The sequence below is a fragment of the Gossypium hirsutum genome, chromosome D11 (genome assembly GCF_007990345.1).
Source record: "Gossypium hirsutum isolate 1008001.06 chromosome D11, Gossypium_hirsutum_v2.1, whole genome shotgun sequence".
Taxonomy (NCBI): Eukaryota; Viridiplantae; Streptophyta; class Magnoliopsida; order Malvales; family Malvaceae; genus Gossypium; species Gossypium hirsutum.
Window position 1 is genome coordinate 49,431,990 of NC_053447.1, and position 10,356 is coordinate 49,442,345.

The 10,356-nt window shown below is 35.0% G+C and overlaps 1 non-coding gene across 1 annotated transcript; it reads left to right on the forward strand.

Annotated features, from left to right (window-relative positions):
• Nucleotides 1–4,451: 4,451 nt before the first annotated feature.
• Nucleotides 4,452–4,557, forward strand: LOC121223946 (small nucleolar RNA R71). The gene has a single exon (XR_005921413.1). It is a non-coding gene; the product is annotated as a small nucleolar RNA R71 (small nucleolar RNA).
• The last annotated feature ends 5,799 nt before the right edge of the window (nt 4,558–10,356 follow it).

Sequence of the window (10,356 nt, forward strand, 5' to 3'; positions counted from 1 at the left end):
CATGCACTATCTCGAATGGGCCAAACCAACAAGATTTTAATTTTCCAAGAAATAATTTAAGCCTGGAATTAAATAACAAGACTTGTTGTCCAGGTGCAAATTGCCGTGGAAAAATCTTTTTGTCATGCCATCATTTAGTCTTTTCTTTGTACATCTTCGCATTCTCATAAGCTTGTGCTCTAAATTCTTCCATCTCATTCAACTCCAATAGGCAATTAGTGCCAACAACACTCCAATCTATATTTAATTTCTTAATTCTCTTATATGTTTTATTCTCAAGTTCAACGAGCAAATGATAAGGATTCCTATAAACAAGTCGGAAAGGCGAAATCCCTAATGGTATCTTGAATGCAGTGTGATATGCCCACAAAGCTTCATCCAATCTGGATGACCAATTTTTGTGGGTGGGATTGACTACCGTCTCCAAAATTTTATTAATCTCTCTGTTAGAGACTTCTGTCTATCCATTTGTCTAGGGATGGTATGCGTGGCAATTTTATGCTTAATGCAATACCTATTGAAAGCATTAGTAACTAATTTTCAATCATAGCATGAACCTTCATCATTAATTAGAGCACGAGGGGTACCAAACCAGATAAAAATATTTTTATGTAGAAATTTCAGTACCAATTTGGCATCGTTCGTTGATCATTCGTTGGTAGAACAACAGCCTTAACCCACTTAGAGACATAATCAACAGTTAAAAGTATGTATACATTCCCCCAAGAAGGTGGGAATAGACCCATAAAATCAATTCCCCATACGTCAAATAGATCCACTTCTAAAATAGTTTGCAAAGGAATTTCATACCTTCTCGATAAATTTCCAATTCTTTGACAGCGATAGCAAGCTTGGCAAAATTCATGAGAATCTGTAAACAAGGTTGGCCAATAAAAACTAGATTGGAGAATTTTTGCAGCAGTTCTCATGCCTCCAAAGTGTCCTCCATACAGTACTAAATGAAACTGATATAAGATACTTTGAATCTCATCATCTGGAACACACCTCTAAATTATATGGACTGCACAATGTTTGAATAAAAATGGCTCATCCCAATAATACTACTTCGCATCATGGATAAATGTCCTTCATCTTTGATTTGTGAGCTCAGGTGGCAGTAATCCACTAACCAAAAAATTGACAATATCAGCATACCATTGTAATGCCATGGAAACTAACAATTGCTCATTTGGGAAATAATCCTGAATGCACTGAATATTAGTGTCTTCATTTCCTGCTTCAATTCAAGACAAGTGATTAGCCACTTGATTTTCTGTGCCTTTCCTATATCTAATTTCCAGATCAAATTCCTGCAATAGTAGTATCCATCGAATTAATCTGGGCTTGGCATATTTCTTGGACACCAAGTACTTAATAGCAGAGTGGTTTGTATAAACCATAACTTTGGTGCCCACTAAATAAGCTCTGAAATTTTTGAAGGCAAATACCACAGCTAACAGGTTCTTCTTAGTGGTGGTATAATTTAGCTGTGAATCTATCAATGTGCGGCTTGCACAGTATGTAGCATGAAATACCTTGTCCTTTCTTTGCCCAAGTTCTGCTCCTATGACAAAATCACTAGCATTACACATAAGTTCAAAATGTAACGTCTAATCTGGTGCTATGACTATTAGTGCCGTGACTAGCCGTTTTTTAAATTCCTTAAATGCTTGGAAGCATGTCTTATCAAAATTGAAAGATTTTTTATGTTCTTACAACGTACACAAGGGTTTCGATATTTTGAAAAATCTTTGATAAACCATCGATAGGATCCTGCATGGCCAAGAAAACTATGAATACCTTTAACTGTAGAGGGTGGTAGCAATTTCTCAATAACCTTAACCTTTTTTTTATCGACAGTAATCCCTTGCTATGAAATTTTATGTCCCAAAACAATGTCTTCACAAACCATGAAGTGTAATTTCTCCCAATTAAGAACAAGGTTGGCTTCTTCACACCAACAAAATATTAACTCTAGATTTTTCAAACAATCTTCAAAGGTATCGCCAAACACTGAGAAGTCATCCATAAAAACTTCTAAAAAGCTCTCCACCATATCCAAAAATATTGCCATCATGCAACACTGAAATGTTGCAGGGGCATTGCATAATCCAAATGGCAGTCGTCAGAACGCAAAAGTTCCATAAGGACATGTGAATGTGGTCTTCTCTTGATCAATAGAAGCTATGGCAATCTGGTTGTACCCCTAATAATCATCTAGAAAAGCTTTCATCTCTAATCTATCTAACATCTGTTCGGTAAATGGCAGAGGAATATGGTCCTTTCTTGTTTCTTTGTTGAGTTCTTGATAGCCCATACAAACCCTCTATTTTGTGACAGTACGAGTATGAATGAGTTCATTGTTATCATTGCTTACCAAGGTGACACCCCCTTTCTTAGGTATACATTGAATAAGGCTTGCCCAAGAACTATTAGAAACTGGGTATATAATTCAAGAATCTAGCCATTTGATAATCTCCTTTTTGACAACTTCCTTCATAATGGGATTTAGTCTTCTCTGCTGCTTGATAGATTTGCCATGGCAATCCTTTAGTAATATCTTGTGCATGCAGATCGCTGGCCTGATTCCCTTAATATCCGCAATCATCCACCCCAATGACGTTAGATTTCTTTAAACTTTCAACAATTAAGCCTCTTGATCTAATGTCAACGCCGTAGAAATAACTATAGGCAATGTGTTGTTATCTCCCAAGTAACCATACTTCAGATGTATTGGCAAAGGCTTCAATTCCAACGTAGAAGGATCTTCTAGGGATGGAGGTGGAGGTTTAAAAGAATGGTCCAATAAATTTAATGATTCGAAACCTCTCTTTGATCCATTCTTAATTTCCTTAGCTTCCATCAATTCACCTAGGTCTTTAATCATTTCTGCTCTAATTAACTCAAATGAGTCTACATCATCATTAAAATTATTGTGATAAAATTTTGCAAATTCTTCCTAAATTGTTGTGTCAACAACCTCAACAGTGTGACATTCTTCATCTGTATCTGCACACTTCATGGCATCGAAAACATTAAAGGTTATCTGTTGATCATTAAATCTCATAATTAATTCATCATTTTGTACATCAATTAATGTTCTATCAATTGCTTGAAAAGTTCCCCCAAGTATGATTGGAACCTCTTTAATAGCCTCACATTCCAGAATAATAAAATTTGCTGGAAAAATAAATTTTCCAACTCTTACCAACACGTTTTCTATTTTACCTTCTGGATGTGCATATGAACGATCAACTAATTGCAATGTGACAGTTGTAGGTCTCACCTTCCCTATTCCCAGTTTCCTAAAATAGACATAAGAATTAGGTTTATACTTACACCTAAGTCGCATAATGCTTTGCCTACATAATGGTTTCCAATAGAGCAAGGTATAGAAAAAGTCCCCGGATCCTTCAATTTTGGTGGCAATTTGTTTTTCAGCATTGCTGTGCACCCTTTAGTGAGAACAATAGTCTCAAACTCCCCTAACCTTCTCTATTTTGATAAGATATATTTCATTAATTTCACATAGTTAAGCATTTGTTCCAATGCTTCCACCAACGGTATATTGATATGTAATTGCTTCAAGACTTCCAATAATTTCTTGAATTGAAAATCTTACTTAGATTTTTCAAAACAGTGGGGAAAATGTGGCGGTGGCAGTGGCTTTTCTTCCAATTGTTGACGTTGTTTTGCCATGGCATTTTTATTGAAAATACAAGATGAATCTGCTTCAACTTTTTTCTAGTTACTTTCTTCTTTTATAGCCTGCTCCACTACTGGTTCTGAATTCTTCATATTTGTGAAATCTGAACTACTTTCTTCAATAGTGGTGCCAATAACAACTCCTGGCAGTTGCATACCACTTTTGAGTATAATGGCTTTGCATTGTTCCTTCCCTTGAGATCGTGAATTTTTAGTATCACTCAGCAGTGCTCCTTATGGTCTTGAGCTTAATGCTTTAGCAATTCACCCAAATTGATTCTTTAAAGCTCTTAAATCGAGATGTTGCTTCCACCCCAGATTATATGTGTTGGAATATAGGTCTTTTTTGTTGCGATTAAAATTCCCCATATAATAAAATGAGGCCGGATTTGATGGACATTCATCAAAAACATGATCCTCTCCACAATAAACACATGCTAACTCAGCTGATTTTATTTCTTGCACTATAACCGGTCTTTTCAGTATTTTAATCATATTCGTTAAAGATAATACCTGAGCTATTAGGGAAGTAGTTGCATCAAGTTCCATTGCTCCAACAACTCTTTTGTCAGTTGCTACTCTTGTAGTGTGGTATTGATAATCATTATTTGCTATCCTCTCTAGAATTTCATATGCCTTATTATATGATTTATCAAGCAAATTCCCATTGGCAAATGCGTCAACCACCATCATTTTTATGTGCATTTAATCCATTATAAAACATTACCATTTGCATCCAATGTTGAAAACCATGCATTAGGAATTTTTTAATTAACTCCTTGAATCACTCCTATGCTTCATATAATGTCCATCCTCAAATTGTCGAAAGGACGTAATATCTTTCCTCAATTTGGCATTCATATTTGGAGGATTATATCTTAGCAGAAACCTTTGAAGAAGTTCATTCCAGGATGCCACCGTACTTGACGGCAATGCATTTAACCATGCTCTGGCACAATCCCACAATGAATAAGGGAATAACTTTAGCCTCAGGGCATCTTCAAGAACATCCTGCTGCCTGAATGAATCACAGACTTCCAAAAAGAATCTTAAGTGCAACCGTGGATCTTCAGTAGGTAATTAACTAAATTGCCCTACAGTTTGAAACATTTGAAACATCACGAGCTTTAACTTGAAATGTTGAGCTTGAATATGCGGCCTGACAATCCCTGGATTTAAATCATCCAAGATCAGCACTACATGTTCTCTGATAGGTCTATCTCTATCATCTATTATTCGAGGAATATCAACATCCCTTCCATCCTGATGTAATGGCTCTTCTCTTACCTGATTATTTCTAATTCTTTCCATTTCTCGCAATTCTTTTCTCCTTCTTCTCAAGATTGTTTCAATTTCTAGATCAAAAGAATACTCTTCAATTGTAGAAATATCTCTACTCATGCACCAACAAAAACCCTGGAAAAAAATAAAACAACTAATTAAGCTAACTAACAAAATTAAAGAGGTATAATACACCAAAATTTTCACCAATATTGTCGATCCCCGTTAACAGCGCCAAAAACTTGTCGCGTATGAATGTGTAATGTGAATGTGCAAGTATACACGTCGAATCAAGTAATAAAGTGATGAGTGAGTATCATCTCCACAAGGATCAGAATTGATTAAAATAATTTGTAATGCTATTACTTATGAAATTTACTAATTAAACTGTGCAAAAGAAACAAATGAAAAATTGATGAAGACATTTAATGAATGGATGAATAAAATCAATTATGAATAAAATAATGCTGGGGCAATTGAAATGCTATGGAAACTCTCAAAGAATAAGTGGGGAGGATTTGTACTGTTGAATGATAAAGTTTGGAATTACCCAGGCTTTATTCTTGTACCATAATAATGCCATGGCAAAATCTTAACCATTCTACTGCTCAAGGATTCACTATTGCAGTCTGCTTCTTTTGAAAGCCAAACTTTGAGCTACCATTCTGAGTTTGTTTTTTTGTATGTCTGCAGAACTCAAGAATGATATCAAGATTGTTCTTCCTTTCCCTGTACAGATCGTAACTTCTATGTCTAGAGTGCTACAAATATTCTTTCGAACACTTGTCTTATCAACTGATAATAATCTAATCTATTTAATCTTTTCTTAATTAAATCAGATCTACTAACGTACCATACAATCATCTATGTCTAAAGCTTGTATGCAAGCATTTAAAATAACCACAAATCGAATGAAACAGCAATCTACTCAAAATTATACCATGGGCATTAAAGATAATAAAAATTCACCCAAATAATTCCAACACAATGAGATTTAGCTCATGGATTGGGCATTCAAATCCAGAACAAAACCATTCAACATTATCATTTAAGTTTATGAATCACAAATTTCAAATCAGAAAATAAGGCAAAACTACAAGAAGCTCTCACTACTCCAGCTTTCACTTTAATAATGAGGTTTGATGCAAAAGTCAGGGTAAATTTCTCTTCCCCTTCCTGGCATCTATGAATTTTTTGCTCTGTAAACTGCTACTCTCTCCTCTCTTTTCTTTGAGTTTTTCAACGAGATTTTGATGCAGAGAGAAAAACTACTATCTAATTCCCCTCTCTCCAAATCCTTCGCTCTTTTCTTCTCTTTCCTCCTTTATAGGGTAGGTCCGTGCCTCTCAGCACACACCTTTTGCTTCCTCCTTTTCAAGGTGGTTTATTTGGTACAAGTACAGCTGGCTAAGAGTGACATGGACTGAGTGTTGTGTCATCTTTCTGAAATTTCTGTGGCATTCTTGTTGGCAATCTAACCAGCATTTTGCCATGGCAATATTTCATTTCCTTCATTTCCCTACTCTTTTCTTTCTTCTCATCTTTATCATGCACCTGCTTCCAACCACAACCAACACCTTTCTTCCCCAATAATAAAAGTAACAAGTAATAGAATTTATAGCATAATCCAAGCTTTGTTATGTAATATTCTAAAAATATCCTAGTGATGCAAACATATTTACTTAACTACAAACAATTAATTCACTCTAGAAGCTTGAAATATAATTGTTTTCAAGAGTTATCAGTGTACCGTAGGTGTCCTCTAATTATTCAGGTGTATATTTTTCGATGGATTTGATGGAGCTGTCATTCCATGGTTTCGATGTGATACTTGGGATAGATTGATTGACCAAGCATAAGGAAAATGTGGATTTTGAGACGATGCGAATCACCTTGTGGGTTTTGGATGGGTTGGAGGTTGTAGTCGTTGGGGAGAGACTCAAATTTCTCTCTAACTTAGTTTCAATGGCCAAGGCTAAAAGGTTGTTGATTAAAGTGAAGCTTACTTAACCTATGTGCTGAATTTGGGGAGTAAGGGGTTGAGAGTTCAAGATATCCATACCGTAAGGGATTTTCTTAGTGTATTTCCAGAAGAGCTACTTGGTTTTCCATAAGATTAGGAAGTAGAGTTTGGTATCAAGGTTTATCTTGATACCGCACTGGTGTCCATTGCGTTGTATCGCTTGGCACCAAAGGAAATTAAGGAGTTAAAGATCCAGTTCCAAGATTTGGTGGATTGAGGGTTTATCCAACCGAGTGTATATCCTTGAGGTGCATAATATTGTTTACGAAGAAGAAGGATGGTACTTTGAGGCTGTGCATCAATTACCGACAATTGAATAAATGGACCTTCAAGAACAAGTATCCCTTGGCCCAAATTAACGACTTGTTTGATCAGTTTAGAGGTACAACTATGTTTTCGAAGATTGATCTAAGGTCTGGTTCTTATCAGCTCAAGGTGAAGGAGTCTAATATTCAGAAGACTGCATTTAGGACTCGGTATGGTCACTATGAGTTCTTGGTCATGTCATTCGGATTGACTAATGTGCCTGTTGCATTTACAGATTTGATGAACCATCTGTTCCACTCATATTTGGATCAGTTCATAATTGTCTTTATGGATGATATTCTCATGTATTGTAACTTCCCAAACCCAGCCTAGACATTATAGCTAGACTAAGAAGGCTACATTAGCCACTGAAATGGCTAAGCTAACTTACATTACTTTTGAAGACCTTAACAAACTCATTTTAGAATAAACCTTAGTTCTACTTTGATTTAGCTTAAAATAATTCATTCATTAGGTCGTGCATATTTGGACACACGAAAATATACACACTTTTTCACGCCCTTTTTAACCCAAATTCATGCAGTTTCGGTAAAATTCTTGTCGAAAAATATATAATAATTATAAATAATTAAATTACACTAAAATTATGAACATGTTGAATTTTAATTAATTTTATATCAAATTTTGATTAATTTTTATTATTTTTGACAGATTTGCAGAAAGGGCGAAAAACAGCTCGACAGATACTACTAGAAACGCAAAATCGAGAAGCAATTTTGAAGCATCACAGCGAATTAATTTTTTAGCCTAGGATGGTCCAAATTATGTGTATTAATTAATAATATAATTATTTTTAATTTTTAATCCAATTTAATTTGGGTTAAATAAATTATTATTAATTAATTATGAAAAGGGGCCCAGTTGAGCTGAACCGAGAAAAACCGATTCACCGAGCATTGGGCAGCTGAAAAGCATCCCACATGTTGACCCAATTAGCTTGATCGGCTGATTATTTTTCTTGCAAAATGGCCCTTTAAGACTTCTTCAATTTGCATTCAAACCCCTCCACTATTCATGCCTTTCAAGATTTGCCCTTACCTAAAAATAGCATGTTTGAAATCTTCAAACATGCCACATGTGTGGCCGGCCAGGCGGGTAGTCTTTGGCTGCTGATTTTGGCTATTTTTAGCAGTCTCCTCAACCTATAAATACGCCCCTTGGCTGCTCACTTCAAACACATCTCAAACCCATTCGTTTCTTCACTTCTCTCTCACTTTTCTCTTTTCATTCCCTTCCATTGTTCTTTATTTTCTTCCCCTATTCCTTTTTTATTTCACATCTTGAAAAAGAGTTATCCAACCACCATTTGGAGTAGCATTCAAGTGTTCGTGGATGCCTCAGTTCAATAAGAACAAGCGAAGAATGAGGAATGGAGCAAACTAGTCAAACCTCTGAGAATCACCGCATTTGATTCTTGTTCCCTATCCTTTTAATTTTGTTGTTGTTTTGATGAACATGCCCATGAATATTTGTGATCTTGATATGTTTAATTTAATTAATATGGCTTAAATTTAATTCGTGTTGGGTTGATTGCATTTCGTCTACATAGGTTGTTAAAATTGTGTTTGTGTTGTTATAGGTCTCGGTAAGATGTTTGATTAAGTAAAACCATGACTAAGTTATTCTTGCATTATAATTGTAAGGTAACTAATGAATTAATTATTTAAATGGATTGAAATTGTAATTATTTGACACAATACTTAATCAGTGTATGTCTAATCATCTAAGGTAGCAGAGGGTTAAATTAGCAACGGTATCTAGCGATATATTAGCCTTGCATAACTTTCAAGATTATTGTGATTAAACTGTTTCAAGGTAGAAATACATTGTTACCTCACGTAATCTTTTATGTGCTTATGAGATTGAATTAATTGTTTGAATTGGCATAGAGATATGTACAAGAGATTATTTTAATTTCATAGGTATGTATGTGCATTAACATATTTTGCTTATTAAAATTTGTTTAATCGGTTGAATTAACATAGAGATATAGTCAAGAGATAAATGGATTTTGGTAGGTAAGTATGCTGATAAGTTAGCAAATTACCGAGTTGCCGTGAATTTATTCATAACAACATAAACATGATTTTAATATTCTAAGTTAAGAAATTTAATTAATCTAACACAATTAATCTTGATTGAAATCATCTTTTGAAACCATGCATTGAAACTTTTATTTTATTTTTATTTATTTTACTTAGTTAAAATCCTAGTTTTAAATCACCTCCTCAAATTAAAATATTTTTCTTCACCAAAGTGTTTTTAAAATTGCATTCATAAATAATTCTTTTCACAGTCTCTTACGATAACTCGAAATTTACTTGTTGCGATTGTGTACACTTGCACATTTCCGTCGTTCCAAGTTTTTGGCGTCGTTGCCGGGGATTGTTTTAAAAAGTCATTATGTGTGAATTTGTTAATTTTTTATTTTTGGTTTATTTTTCTATTCAATTTTAACTTAATTAATTTTCCTATGTTTATTTCAGGAGTTTTTGAGTATTGATCGAATTATCGATTTACTCCCCGTAGACTCTGAGATAGAAAGAACTTTTCAAGAACGAAGAAGACAAGCAAATCAGAGAAGGACGGAAAAGATGAGCTTCGAAAATCAGAATCAAAGAAACGGAGAAAACCCTGCTCAAAATCCTATCCTTATCGTTGATGATAGGGATAGAGCTCTAAGACAGTATGACGTGCCAATGTTTCATGATCTTAATCTTGGTATTAGGAGACCCAAAATCAAGGTACAACAGTTCGAGCTGAAGCCAGTCATGTTCCAGATGGCTAATTCAATGGAATGCCTACTGAAGATCCCCACCTGCACTTAAGACTGTTCATGGAGGTGAGCGATTCTTTCAAGTTACTCGAAGTACACGAAGATGCACTATGATTGAAGCTGTTCCCATATTCACAAAGTGACTCGAGCCTGGTTGAACTCATTTCCACCAAATTCAATTTCCACATGCTAAGAGTTAGTAGAATGATTCCTCATGAAGTATTTCCCGCCTAGCAAGAATGCT